Raw genomic sequence first — 12,795 nt, forward strand, 5'->3', positions numbered from 1 at the left:
TACAATCCCCTTTTTATGCTTAACCTAGAATAGGTTATGAATTTCCTGGCTTCTGTGGGTTAGATAGGAAACTCAATGTTACTATTTTAGAGTAGAATGCAGACATTTTTGTGGTCATACTTACCATAGCTGAGCTAAACTCAACAGGAAGCAGCATTTTTATTTGCCTGTTGGCTCAGGGTGCATATCCCACATCTGTAGTGCAGAAATAACTGATAAACTAATGAAGGACAATTTAGAAGGAATTGGGAGGTGATATGCCAGTGGTCCAGGTATAAACCATGCCAAGAAAATACAATGCTGCTTTGCATTCAGGGGTTTGTATGAATTCAGGACCAGCTACAAAGCCTTGGTTATCAAACTGCCCTTGTTTTTATGCTCAAGTAAGGAAGGAAGCTTCCAAAGGGAGACCTCCAGGAACAAGCCTAGAGTTTGCCTTCACTTCAAGTATTTTTTTCTCAAGTAATTGTCACAGCTAATATATATATATTTTTGTTGTTGTTATAGTCACTCTAAGAGATTGCTGCCAGAAATCCATGAGGGGAAGACTCCAACCTAGGGAATCAGAAAAAAATATTTATATATTTGTTTTTAATATGTCCACACAGACCAACATTTACTGTACCTGTGGGAATGCTGCAGCTTGGAAGACTTCCAATAGCACTACAGGTCCCTTCTGCCCCCAAAATCAGGAGCCTGCAGCAAGGATACTGAAAAATATCTCTAGTTTGGGTAGGTATAGAGTTGGGTCTCAAATGACATTTTGAGGGGTATCTGTGGGAAATGGTGCTGTCCACCTTGCACTGACCCAGCAAGGTACTGATCTTTCTTTGCCTCTTTTAAAAGCAAATGTTTCTTTGAATTAGTCCTCTACAGGTTCTAGCATTATGATTAAACTCAAAGGCAAACATAATTTGTACAACATCCTTGTAGGTTTGTCTCATTCTTACTCTGTCCAACCACAATTCACTCACTCTTCCTCTGGTATACTACATCTCTGGGACCTCAAGAACTGCCTGTCTCCTTGCTTGGGTAGATATGGGGGTGGAAAGGGCTGTGGTGGAGCAATGCTCCTCATTCATCACTTTCCAAGCTGAAAGTCCCTTTTCTAAATTTGAAAGTCTTGTTCTGTATGAGAATCTTGGGGAAGCATGGCACAGCCCTTTTCAGGTTTTATCTTTGTTGATACTTTGTGGTATCAATGTTGAGGGGGGTCACATACTTCCTCTGTGATCTCCACCCAAGCCACTTAAAAAAAAAGTGCTGTGAAAACCTAAAGCTCACTTTCTATCACACAACTCTGTATTCATGGCAAGAAAAGGCAATACAGAATATAAGCCTCAGCAGGGGGGATTGTTAGAAGCAAGGTTCCCATTTGTGCCTGCATCTGGCAGTGCTTTGTGTACCGACAAATTCAAGTTCTCCCACCCCGGCTGCTCTGTCGGCTTTGCCCACCATTCATGTGGCTTCACACAGGGGAGAGAAAAACGTATTAAACATAGGAAAATGTGACTGTCAAACTCCCAATCTTGACAGGTGAAACTCAGAGAGTAAAAGCAATCTCCAATATCACATACAATTTAATTTTGTAATGACTGTCTTCTGAATTTTTTCCACATTCAATCCCCCTGCTAAAGGAAATCTGGGGTATCCCAGGAGTGTTTCATGTCCTAACCAATTAGTGCAATTTAATAGCCAAACCATGACCACAGTTAAAAGGACCCTTGGGGAACAGATCCCTCTCTGAGAACAATGACAGATATTGGGCAGCTTAGGTAGCCAGGGCTGGTTTTGTTTGCAATAGTCCATAACACACCACTGTTTTCTGAGCCATCTGATTCCCTTGTAAGCCAGATCCTAAGCACCACTTTGGTCTATTAAACTAGCTACACATCAGCTTTGGTTGGCCTGAATATACTGGGTAGCATGGCTGTTGGATGAAAAAAGTCAGATATTCCTGGTTAGATGCAGAAACACAGAATAGTTCAGATTGAAAGGGACCTTACAGGTCACCAATTCCAATAATCTGGCAATGAGCTGGAGTATCTTCAGCTAGATAAGGTTACTGAGAGGCCCATGCTACCAGGCCTTGGAAGCCTCCAGGGATGCGGCATCCACCATCTCTCCAGGCAACCTGTTCCAGTGTTTCACTGCTCTCACCATAAAAAAACTTCTTCCTAATATTTAGTCTGAATTGACACTCTTTTAGTTTAAAACCGTTGTGCCTTGTCTTATTACAACAGGTCCAGATAAAAAGTTTTTCTCCCCATCTTTCTTAATGGTCTTGTTTAAGTACTGGTAGTCTGGACTGAGGTCTCCCTGGAGCCTTCTCTTCTCCAGGCTGAACAGCCCTGACTCTGTCAAGTTGTCTTCATAGCAGAGGTGTTCCAGCCCTCTGATCATCTTTGTGGACTCACTTCAGCAGGTCCATGTCCTTATGTTGGGGGCCCCAGAGCTGGATGCAGTGTTTCAGGTGGGATCTCACTCAAGTGGAGAGGCAGAATCCTCTCCCTTGCCCTGCTGGCCATGCTGCTTTAAATACAGTAAAGGATATGGTTGGCCTTCTCAGCTGCGAGCACACACAGCTGGATCATATCCAGCTCTTCATCCCCCAAGTCCTCAGCAGGGCTGCTCTCAATGTGTTCATTCTCCAGCCTGTGTTGATACCAGAGCCTGCCTTGACCTAGGTGCAGGATCCTGCATTCAGCCTTGAACCTTGTAAGATTCACATAGGCCTGCTTCTCATTCTTTTTCAAGTCCCTCTGGAAGGCACTCTGCCCCTCAGGCATGTCAAAAGCACCACTCACCTTGATGCTGTGGGCCAGCTTGTTGAGGGAGCACTTGATCCCACTGTTGTCTGTGTCATTGATGAAGATATTGAACCACACTGGTTCCAGTACAGACCCCAGAGGGACAACATTTGGACCCACTCATCTCCATCTGGACACTGAGATGTTGACTATTGCCCACTGGATGAGACAATCCAACCAATTCCTTGCGCACAAAACAGTCCACCCACCATCTCTCTCCAATTTAGAGAGAAGGATGTTTTAGGGGACCACATCAAAGGCCTTATAACGAACATCCACTAGAAATGTAAGGAGGTTGGGAGAAGCAATTGCTTCAGCAAAGACTAGAAACTCAGAAATACTGCTCCATAACTTTCCTCAACCACCTGAGCCAACACACTGTTTCTAAGGCAAGACCATGAAACTGAGAAACTGATCCTACAGAAAAAATGCTGTACTCGTTGCATTGGGACCTTATGCAGGCAACTGCCTCCAATACACCAAGCCATCCTGGCATTATTCCAAGCACAGGGATTTGATGTTTCTGCTGCTGAAGGTGCAGGCTGCCCTTGCCAGCACCACTACATACTACAGCAGCTTCACTGTGACCTGAAGCAGTGCAAAGTGATCAGAAAATACAATGATGTTTTAAAATCCAGGAGACAGAGCCAAGCAGGAAGCTTTTAGAAAATGCCTCTTGTCTCAGGACACCAAACTCTCCATGGAGGTCCTCTGCTGGGTTAGTGAAACTTTCTACTCTCTCATTGCTCACAAGTCTCTGTTAATATCTATTACATACAGGTATGCATCTATTAACTGTATATTAAGTTAAGAAGATTCTGCTTGCCTTGTTGCAAGGATCAATCTTATTATTAATCTCACTTATCTTTTCCATTTCACTTTAGTGGTGGCCACTGTGGAAAAGTCATTAACTTGTGTGTTGGCAATTTTAAGAACTTGATGCCATTTTGTGTCTGAAGAAAGAAATCCATCTGCTCTTTTTGATCCTGAGCTTACCTTTGTTTCTCACATTTTCTGTCTTTGTAAATCTGCTTATTAACAGTTCCACTATATTGCCCTATATTCAACACTGTCTCAGTCACACTTCTGCTGAAAGTCTTATTCACACTTTTGTCTTCTCCAGGCACGATTATTGTAATTTCCTCTCTCCATGGCCTTTTCCAGGAGTTTGCTTTGTCAAGGCACAAGAAGTATCATAAAATAAGAATAATGCTCACTTTGTCTTGTATGGAACACAAAGAATAAGGCGATTGAGAAGCGATGAAGAGAAGTCCTCAGCTTGCATTAAGGACCTGTACCTTCAGCAGCTCAAGGCACAGCAGTGGGCAGTGACACAGCCAAGATAAGCAGCATAGTCTCACTTCTATTTTGAGCTACTCCCTGGAAACAATATTTGCCCCCTTTTCACTGCTGAGCTCAAACATCTGACCCTTGTTTCTCATTATACAACATTTTGTGTTGATCAATACACCAACATAGTGGGTAAGAACTTGATGCAGATGAAGTCAAAATATTTCTGTCCCAGAGACAAACTATAGGCCCTAATCTGTCTGTATGGCTCAGGCCAGAGGTGGGGCACACTCAGTATCCTGGCCAATACAGTGCCTATGGGGATGCAGTTCCACATAGGCTGTGTACACTGGGATGGCCCAGGTTATAATGGCATGTTCCTGTCAAAGCAGAAGGCATCACTGAGAGAAAAATGAACAGGAATGGGCCTGTACACTGTCACAGCAAGTCGTGATACATCTGTCAATCAAATAGATTGGTGTTGATTCCCACTTTTACTCTACTATTCACAGGGTCTTCAAACAGTCACAGCTACACAAACAGGACCATACTAAATATCTCTTGCCAGCCAGAGTTGATCCAGCAGTTTAAGTTTCCATGCTGTAGATAAGAATTTGGATTCAGTTGTGGCAGAACTGCAGAGGAACATGGGTCAAATCCCTCACTGAAGTATGTCATGAGGTCTTTTCACAGCAATGAAATGTCATGAGGTCTTTTCACAGCAATGCAACCAAACTGGCTAAAACCCTGTCTGCACATAGTCCCATACTATGCAAAAGTTAGTATGAGGTTATTCATCCAGCTGACAAGATGCTATATAATATTTATATATATTACTCACAGTTTCGCTGAGTTGCACCCAAATTGATCCCAGGAATACTTATTGATTAAACAAACCTTCTAAAGAAACATCTTGCCTTGTTATAAAAACACCAAGAAGATGAAATTCTACAACTGCTGCCAGTGTTTTCCACCAATCATTTATTTTCCTCCCAATTTAACCAACACAGCAGCACATCTTGTTTCTAGCATTAATTTACTTAGCTTTCCTTTTCAGTCACTGAATCTTTTTATTTGCTTATTAGGTTAAAGACTTATACACATGACAACAAAGTAGCTCTTGATTTTTCTTGTGTTAAAGAATTGATTTACAAGTGCTTCACTGGACGGTTCTTTCTCCAGCCTCCTTTGCATTATCTCCATGCAGGCAGAAGAATGCTGTACAATATTCTAGTGGGGGGGTATGCTTATGCTGTATTTGGAGACAATTTGCTTCTAATAATTTTCTATCAATCTAAAATATCCTGTCCTTAAGGCAGGATCTATGTAATTCCAATGTTTTTAACTGCATCTGTTAAAATTCATATCTTGGCTTAAACCAGAATAGTTCCCACTGAATACAAACCTTTGATATTGGCACATAAACAACATGTTGTGACATACAAGATATGAACAAATGAAATAATAAGTCCATAATATAGTGTGGTCTTAAAAATCACCAACTAGTCCTCATCAGTTGTACATATCCATATCATTACTCCATTCAAATTCAAAGGATGACAAGATATAAGGTACATTGCTGTAAGATTCCTCACAACACGACGTGTAGAGCCTGCCAGGATGAAGTTACCTTCACCACTTCTTTGAAAAAAATTAAACCTTGCAGAATGAGTACAACACTTGTACTAGGAGCCCTGTGACTGGATTTATTGTCCTTTGGAATCAGAGTCTAACAAACTCAGACTCATTAATAGCCTTTGATTAACACAGTTCTCAAAAAAACCCCTGAAATCAGTTTCATGCTTGTTAGAGAAACTGTATCAGAAACATGTTTAGACATAAACCAAGATAAATCAACTTTAGCAACAGAGAATGCAAAGCATTGGATTACATGATCCAGAGTGCAAAGGTTTTCGTCTGGTCTTTTGTCTCTTAAATTAAGCAAAGCATTGACGCAGTGTTTTCTCTAGAACAATGTGGCTTCTCTAGCCTCGTGTGGCAGGGCTTGTAGAGTAATTTTGTTTCCCCGTATATCTTCCTCATGTCTTTAGTATAGCCGTGTGGATTTGCTGGTTTTGTTGTGGTAGTGTTCTGACGGACAGAAAATGCTTTAAGATCACAATTCAGGAGTTTTGCTGGCCACTATTTACATGTTTTAGTTGCAGAGTTAAATGAGTCCAGTGTTACACAGTTGTCCCCCATGCAGCCCCATCAACACACAGAAACCTGTGACCTGATCTTAGCTATGTTTTTGGAGTTTTCAGCTAACAATGCCACTGAAGAACTTAAAGTTTGCTTTCATTTTTCTCACTCAAGTTAACAACCTGCTCACTTTGCAGTAAAACTGCCTGCCAGCCCACTGGCATGCCCGCAGTTCTCCAGCACCTGTCCATGACTTTCTCCTTGGGTCAACACCAGGCATGTTTTACACCAGTTTGGTGGCACAGCCTCCCAGAGCAGACCACATTCCTGTAGGGCTGGGAAACATGGGATAAGCCCCACAGGAGCAAACAATACCAAGGAAGAGCAACTTGTTTGTCTGGGTTTTTTATGTGTGACTATTCCAACATAAGCAGCACTGAGTTCAGTGCCCACAGCAAGGTCACAGCTGCACATGGTTAGCTGCGCTATGAAGCTACACTTGGGACAACTGGGAGATTGGTTATTAAAGAAATGAAAGGCATGTTGTTTATAAACATTATATAGAATCTGGAGAAGGGTTTTCAGTTAGAAGTAGCAATAAATGCATCGTGTTAGAGACGCACTAAGAGATGCACTATCAGAAATGCATTCAAAGGCCAGGCTGTGCTGAAACACAAACAGGCTGCAGAAAGTGCTGTTGCCTGAAGGGATTGAGGGTAGCCAAAAAGTAATTGAACTAAAATGTTTTAGGTTGCCTCTTGTTTTGTAGTATCAATATAGAGATGAATGTGCTGTCTTACTGGCTACTGCTTTAATCATCAGCATTTATTAGAAAAATCTATGTTTAATAAAGCATAAAATTCTCTAAAATATAAAAATTCTCTAAAAATAAAAGGGAGTTGTGCTGTTTTATTAACTCTTGTCTTTACTAACACCTAAAGTTACATATTATGCATGTAAGTATATAGAGTGCTGCCCAATTTTCATTGCTCTTCCTCCCCACAGCTTTTGGTTTCTGCTTTTCCTTACCTTTTTTTTTTTTTTTTTTTTAATATAATCAGTTTTCTGTTTCAAGAAGCAAAATATTTCAGGTCTCCCTTATCAGGAATTTTCTCCATTTACAAGAAGCTTTTCTATTTAATGCCATTATTTCCACAGTGAGCTCATTTCTTATATTTTGCATAGGTATATCAACAACAGTAAAACCGGTGGAAGATGAAAAACTACATCAAGGGATACACCAAGATACAAAGCTCTAGCACCTTTTTTTTTTTCTTCTTTTAATGGAGCAGCTACATACTACTGAAAGCAATCCACATGTACCTGTAGTGATTCAGACACTTTAAATGCCTAGTTCAAAATGCCAAGAAGTGAAAATGAAAGTAAATGCTTCTGATAGCAGGGGTACTGCAGCTTAGATAAATAATTGTAAGAAAAACAAATAAATAAACAGAAAATGGGAATTATCAACACTAGACTACCCTAAAACCAAGACAGGTCTATAGAACACAGTGGATGTGAGAGACAGGGCATGGCACACACCTAAATTTCTGGGGTTTTTTCCCCTGATATTGGTAACATCAGGTCAACTCTTGTCTCTCTCACTCTTACGTTTTTCCTGCCACCCTATTTTTGTTAATGATTAATGAATTTTAAAGCAGTTTCACACAATCAGCAACATGTTTAAAATTTCCAGCTTACATAAGAGAGTATTTTAGGATTCATAGGGGGAAAAAATCAAGTGTTTCAAGGTCTTTTCCTTCACTTTCCCTCACTGTCCTGAGTTCAGAATATCTCCTGGCTGGGATTTGACAAATTATGTAATTATAACATCTATTTCAATTATCAAAAGAGAATTAATACCATCAATGTCTAAGTCAAAATTGTGGCAATGAACACCACTGCTCTGTAGCAAAGATTGTTTCTGAGGAAGAAAGAATTATACAACAAAATTTAAATGGTATAGCAAATTACTTACATAATTTTGAACATCCCATTGAGGTTCTTTGCATATTCAGTGGAAAAACAGATGTTTCATTTAGACGATGGTGATTTAGATGTTAGTGTAAGTTACTTCTTCCACCATTCACTGGGATTTTCTACTGCATCTGTTTTTTTTCATCTAAAGTTAGGTGAGCTGAAGTAAACTTCTATGGAGTAAAGTAATGCACAGACTGATGAGAGTTAAGCTTATTCCTGGGCTTTTTGCTAAATTCCCAGCAATCTGAGTTTGAAGTCAGCCCGTGCTTCAGTTCTAGCTGTTCACTAAGGAAAGGTGTTGCTTTCCCTTTCTATACCTTGACAGGTGTCATAAGGCTAAGCTGCAGCTCTTATAATGATAAGACTTGATTGGTACTTAGAAAAACTACTCCAACAGGTACAGGAGAAGAATAAATTACTCCTACCTTCCAAAAACTGGATATATTTGCTGATGTCTTTGTAATTGTGCTTCCTCCTGTATTTCCTTATCTGCTTCTGTAGAAGTTCTTCACTTTCATGAGAGACTTTGTACTGAAGGCTTGGGAAAAATGACACCATCGGGTTGTAACTGGATTATCAAAAGCCAGTATATTATAAGAATTCTACAAAAGCTTGTGCCAGGTTCATCAAAACTCTTTAAGGATGTTATTATTTGTACAATAACAGCTATGTGTAACAGGTACATATAGGTGAAGAAGCCCAGTCCAGGAGAGATTTCAGCCAAAACGAAGTGTTCCACTGTTTCACACAGAGAGAACTGAAGTACAAAGATGTGATTTGCTCAAAGATGAGAAACCTCTGGGAGACCAAGAAAGTGAACCCAAATCTACTGAGCTGGTCCTTGTTGAGTGTTACAACCACAAAGCTCTCCTTCCTCCCCATCTTGTTGCTCACTCTAGTTTCTCTTTTGTTTCTTTGTAAATTTAGTCCTCTCCTCTCTTTTACAAGAAACCATTACTTAAAATATGTGAGATGTAAAGATCTTTCTCCTCCCTTGATTTACTCCTTACCTTACTCCTTACTATACAAGAAACTACTACTTAATTACATTCTATCCCATAAAAGATGTACCTTAAATCCCTTTTCTATGCTTTATGCGGGTCTCTACTTCCTGCTTTGTTCTTAGGTTATAAACTAATGTGGTAGTCTGAATCTTTCTGGAGCAGCTTTTCTTCTCAGATTAGAAAACCATATGTTAGTGCATGGGGAAATGGCAACTCCCCATGAGAGAAGCAATTCCTTAAAAATCACCTACACAGTGGAAACTCTTCTTGTTGCGGGAGTTGATTTTTAATTCAACGATGGTTCTGCAGGCAACTGACATGTAAAGAATACTAAATTCTTTCCTCAGTGTTTGGGGACCTGACTCTAACTCTTAGTCATACTGCTGAATACTGAGTCACGCAAGGACCACTTCTAGTCAAACAAGGTATTACTCACACAGATGGTCCCCAACTAGGACGAGAAATTTGTTCCTAATGTGTTAATGGCTAGGAATGAGCCTAAGCAAGGTTTTACCATGCTTTGGGTCTGTCCTAGAAAAATTAATGATGAAACTCTTATCTCAATGGGCTCATTCCTTTTTAACTCTCTTTCACAATAAGTGGCAGTTGAAGTGAAAACATATACAGTCTTAAGAAAAATCCTCCTGGTTATTCCTCAACAACTGCTGTCATAGATGAACACATGTATGACAACAGATGAGCAAACAAACCAAATTTCTTGGTTTGTTTGGCCTTTTCTGAATTTGCTTTATGATTGCAGTAAGCTTCTTCCACTGAACTCTTTTACTTCTCAAGTCCAGTAGGTAAAAATACAGTGCAGAGAAAACTAGAATGTAGATAAGGGGGAGCTTGAAGGAACATTTTCAAGGAGGAAAATAAAAAGTTCAGCAGAGTTTGTTTCAGCACTGCAGCCACCACATGACTCAATTCAAAGGAGAGTCATGTCAGTGTCACATGCTACAAGCTTTCACAGCCATGTGAAATCAATCATGTGTGCTTCATTGCTTAAACTCCAGCGCAGAGACTGTCATTGTGAGGCAGAAAAATGGAAAAGATCACTGTAAGACCATGACAACACCTAGCTTATTTCTTTTGGGTTTGGTTGACATGGTCCCTGTGGGAAGAGAAAGATGAGATAACCTAGTCACTAAGAAGTCTTCCACTGTAAGAAAGCAGCTACATACAAGATCATTTGTATTTCAAGCTCTGGTTGTGTACAGTGTCAGACGGATTACTGATCCCTGTATAGAACCTCATAAATCTGCTTCATTCCTCCCCCTTCCACTTCCCCCCCTAAAAAATGTTCTTGGTAACTGACACCATTTTGTTTGTTAGCAAAGGCAACAGACAAGCTGACAATTAGATTGAATAGAATTACTTTCTGTTTACACTAGATAAACTGGCCAGAGCTAACAACAGGTGGCCGCAGTTCTTGTAGATGGGGAGAACCTTCTGCTGGAGCACAACCCCAAGAAGCTGTGCTAAAGCATTGTTTCAAGCTGCAGCCTAGGCAGGACTGGCACGGTCAAACTGGGATTAAGCAAACGTGAATGAACCCAGTCGCAGCAGGAAATGACTGCTCACCTGTGCCTGCCACTGTGACACAAAGTCTAAGAATGGTCTTGCTCAAACATAAGTCCACGGAGCCCACCCATTCTCCTCCAACAGTGGCAGCAAAGCATCTCAAAACATCCATCCTTTCTTCAGCGATGAGAAGTGCAGGGACTCTCTGAGCTAGAGGAGTTTTGTTTGAATTTCAGTTAAATGCCATTGGCAGCCAGAGGTAGCCTGCTATGCATATTTAAATGCAAACTAAACCATTTGGGGATGCAAGGGGCCAGAAGAGCAAGCTATTGTGGTAAAAATCTGGAATATAGTTTCTCTCAGACAGCATCCAGATGTTACCTTAGACGTGCTGGTTTGTAAAAATGCAGATGATCAGGGTATCCAGAAAGAAAGTGTCTATAGGACAGGCAAATTGAGTGTGGTAAAGATCTTATCTGTCCATCTGCTTATTTAAAGACAGCTAATGAATTTCAGTCTCCTAAACTGCCTTAGCTAGGTATTTGTAACACATTGACACGGATGGCATTTGACTGCAATTTAGGGAATTCACAAACTACAGTACAGGTGTTTCAGGTCTGGCATTCTCCTTGCTCAAACACGTCTCTTCCCCAGCCACCTGACATCCCAGCAGTGCTAGGCACAGTTCAGCACTCAAGAGGAGCTGCCTCAGGTTGGTTCTCAGCAAATCCACAGAGCTGGGACCAACCAGGGCTTTTCCTCCATCACCCCTCCTTTTTCTGACTGATGGTTGTATATTGACATGTTTGTATTATTTTAATGGTTGCATTACGAAGTACTTGCCATTGGTTCATGCTCTGAGCAGCATGATTCTTTTCCCCCTAACACTTAGGTGACACTTGGTAGCTTGCCATGCCAATAAAGCCTCATTTTAACTGAGCTCGAATTGCACTAACAAGATGCAGAGGAGGAAGTTAGCAGTACCTATTACAATGATTCTTTGGAAAGAAAGAGGACGAAATTCACTCCTCAAAATTATATATCACACCGAATTGCAGGAAAACATCAACTAGTACCTCTTGCAGGGGTTCACCTGTGATCTTAATCATAAGTGTTATGTGGGTCCAAATTCAACACGGGCTAAAACAACATTATGTCTATGGAACAAGAATGACAAAAGAAAAGCAGAAAAGAGATAAAGACTACAAGCATTGACAAAGCCAGCTGTGGATCACCAGCCTCAAGGAGCACTTGATTTGCGATTCCAGTCTTTAAATAGCTAAGCTTGAAATCTACTCCTCCATGAAGACACGCCAGGGCTTGCAGCTGTACTAATTAAGTACGTTAGGTGAAGGTTTCTGATATGATAATCAACAACAAAACGGCAGCTTTAGCATTTAAACCATCTTAATGAGGTGTTAGAACTGAAGTCCCTTTGAGGTGAATGGGGAAAGTTTGTACACGCTGCTATTGTTCCAGCCCGTCTGGCTCTCCACTCGAAACAACAGCGCGGTGATTACCTTAACAGCCAGGTAGAAAAGAAGTTGAATTCCTCAGCTGGTTTTTTTTCTCTACGTCCTTGAAGTTTTCAGATGCTAGGAAATGTAAGGACAATGAGAAAAATTAACTGAGATTGAAAGCACCGGGAGAGGGAACAAAACTCCTTGAATCACCAACGTATGCAGATTTGGGTGTGCCTCCAAGTTATTTGAAGCTTCAGTCTATTTTGACAGTGGGGGAGTAAATGTATATTGTGTTTTTAATGGCTCATTACCTTGTTTTTTCTTGTTTTTTCTTTTTCCCCTTACAGAACAAGACGCCTTTTTCCCAACAAGCATTGGGTGCTCATCAGTGTGATTAATCAGCCTGTATTTGCACAGGACTTTGAAGACAAGAGAAAGCTGGTAGAAGTCCTGCGGGTTATTACTGCCCAAATAAAACTACTCGAATTCCACTTCCTTACTAAGCTAGTCTTGCAAATAACTGCCAGCAAATAAACAACTGAAGACATAGTACGTATCTCCATTCTCCTCAGAGAAATATTA

At 40.7% G+C, this 12,795-nt stretch overlaps 1 long non-coding RNA gene across 1 annotated transcript in view; it reads right to left on the reverse strand.

The window, feature by feature from the left end:
• LOC113460848 (uncharacterized) overlaps positions 1–12,795 on the reverse strand; it is a 167,067-nt gene that overhangs the window by 33,950 nt on the left and 120,322 nt on the right. The window contains exon 5 of the long non-coding RNA XR_012579911.1: positions 12,271–12,345. This is a non-coding gene — a long non-coding RNA (uncharacterized LOC113460848). The remainder of the gene's footprint in view (positions 1–12,270; positions 12,346–12,795) is intronic.

Source organism: Zonotrichia albicollis, chromosome 1, assembly GCF_047830755.1.
Source record: "Zonotrichia albicollis isolate bZonAlb1 chromosome 1, bZonAlb1.hap1, whole genome shotgun sequence".
Classification (NCBI taxonomy): domain Eukaryota; kingdom Metazoa; phylum Chordata; class Aves; order Passeriformes; family Passerellidae; genus Zonotrichia; species Zonotrichia albicollis.